The sequence below is a fragment of the Propithecus coquereli genome, unplaced genomic scaffold (assembly GCF_000956105.1).
Source record: "Propithecus coquereli isolate 6110/MARCELLA unplaced genomic scaffold, Pcoq_1.0 Scaffold161, whole genome shotgun sequence".
NCBI classification, from domain to species: Eukaryota; Metazoa; Chordata; class Mammalia; order Primates; family Indriidae; genus Propithecus; species Propithecus coquereli.
Genome location: NW_012140636.1, coordinates 1,531,441 through 1,533,225, shown reverse-complemented (window position 1 = coordinate 1,533,225; position 1,785 = coordinate 1,531,441). Strand labels below are relative to the sequence as shown.

General features: G+C 41.0%; 1 protein-coding gene across 1 annotated transcript in view; it reads left to right on the top strand.

The window, feature by feature from the left end:
* The window catches only part of ADH4 (alcohol dehydrogenase 4 (class II), pi polypeptide), a 24,356-nt gene that overhangs the window by 244 nt on the left and 22,327 nt on the right, over positions 1 to 1,785 (top strand). The gene's annotated exons all lie outside the window — the stretch shown is intronic.

The window sequence follows — 1,785 nt, the reverse complement described above, 5'->3', positions numbered from 1 at the left end:
CAAAATTCTGTTTATAAGTAAACACAAAAGAGGAGAAACTACAAAACCCAAATTTGATCAGACTAAAAATTCAAAGTCAGCAACTTGACAGCAAACCATGAACTTTGTAATCAAACAAACTTCAAATCAAAGTCCTGCTCCCCTAACAACTGACTGTTATCAAGCACGGAAACTATGTTACCTTATTTGTTAATAGTGAACATGATATCTGTCTCACAGGGTTATGGTAAGGATTAAAATGATGATGCACAGAAAGTGTCTGACAGTCAGCAGGCACTCAGTAAGGGTTATTTTCTTTCCATTAAATAAAACCAAACAGCAGTTTTCTCTCAGCTCATAATTTAAATGGGAAATAAGAATTAGAACAGGAAAAAAACTCTAGTATAAAATCAGGATATCAAAGAGAATAAGCCTTTCCCTTTCCCAAGATGGAGACTATGGGAGAAAAGATCCTTTGGCTAGAAATTTAATTGAGTACTTACTAGAATGAGCACATCTAAGTCTCGTTTCTGGAAATCAGAGAACCGCCATTGAAGAGTCAAGCAGCCCCATTATTAGTGCTCTGGCTGGTCCACGGGAGAACATGACTCAGCCTAAATAGAATGACTTGTAGACTTGTGGGAGCTGCGTGGTGGCCTCATGCTAATTGTGTGACAATTAAAGTGTCCTCTCTTCCTCTCCTCGGTATAGGTTTAGATCCCATATTCTCCGAGAATTAATGTTTATCCTTGGGATGTATGTTGTACACACATGATAAAATCAATCTAAGGGTGAAAAAAGAAGAAGAAACAGTAAAAAAGATGCTATTACAATTCAAACTAGCAGAAACACCACCCAGGAAAACCAACCCAGAGGACCTAGGCCTTCCCTAGATCTGGGACCCCAAAGCTACTACTCCAGAGATTGTTCTGTGGGAGGTAGAGAGAGAGAGAGAATTTCATATTTTACTCTGTTGCCCTGGTCCTGAAAGTCTAGTGCTGTTCTGGCTGGAGCCTTGGGGATGTCTACAGAACTCCAAACCAAGTGATGCCGACTTAGGGAAATGATTTTTAAGGAAGTAGATCCAGGGAGTGAGAGCACTGGGGCTGGTTTTCTCCAGGGTGTTCCTATGTTGCCGCGTGAATGTTTGAGGGGGGTGCAAGGGGAGTCAGATAAACGTGGGGTTTCAGGAGATGAGGACAGGCACGGGAGAGCCTCTATAAAAAAATCTTCGTGAAGAGCTTTCCCTTTGGCTCTTTAGAAATATTTTCCATTTCTTCACATTTTCTTACCACTCTGCAAACATTTTGATGAGAAATGAAATTATATTAACAAACAATAGAACTCTAGTAAACGACAGACGCCATAGAGGTCTAGAGGTGGGAGGGGGTTTGAAAACAAAGGAACAAAGAAGAGAACAGGAAAGGAAAGTTTTGCTTCATGTAGCCGTTAGTATGTGACCCTGGAGGGCAATGCCAAGGTGAACGCTGTAGGGAAGACCATACCCAGGTAGGAGGGGTGGCAAAGGCGAGACAGGAACCTGGAGATGCACTTTAAGAAGATGCCCAGGGGTCAGTAGGCAGAGATGATCGCAGTAGGTGCTCGAATCGGGGCAAACAATTTGAATAAAAGGTATACTTTGCATTGGGGAAAGGTCTACTTTGAGTGGTGGCAAGAATATAAATAGGTAAACCTAAAAGTTTTAAAATATAGATTGGGTTCTAGGTACATGGTCTTAAGTTAGAGTTTTGCACTTAATTCATAGGAACTAGAGAGTTCTTGATGGTTTTAGACTAAAAAAAATGA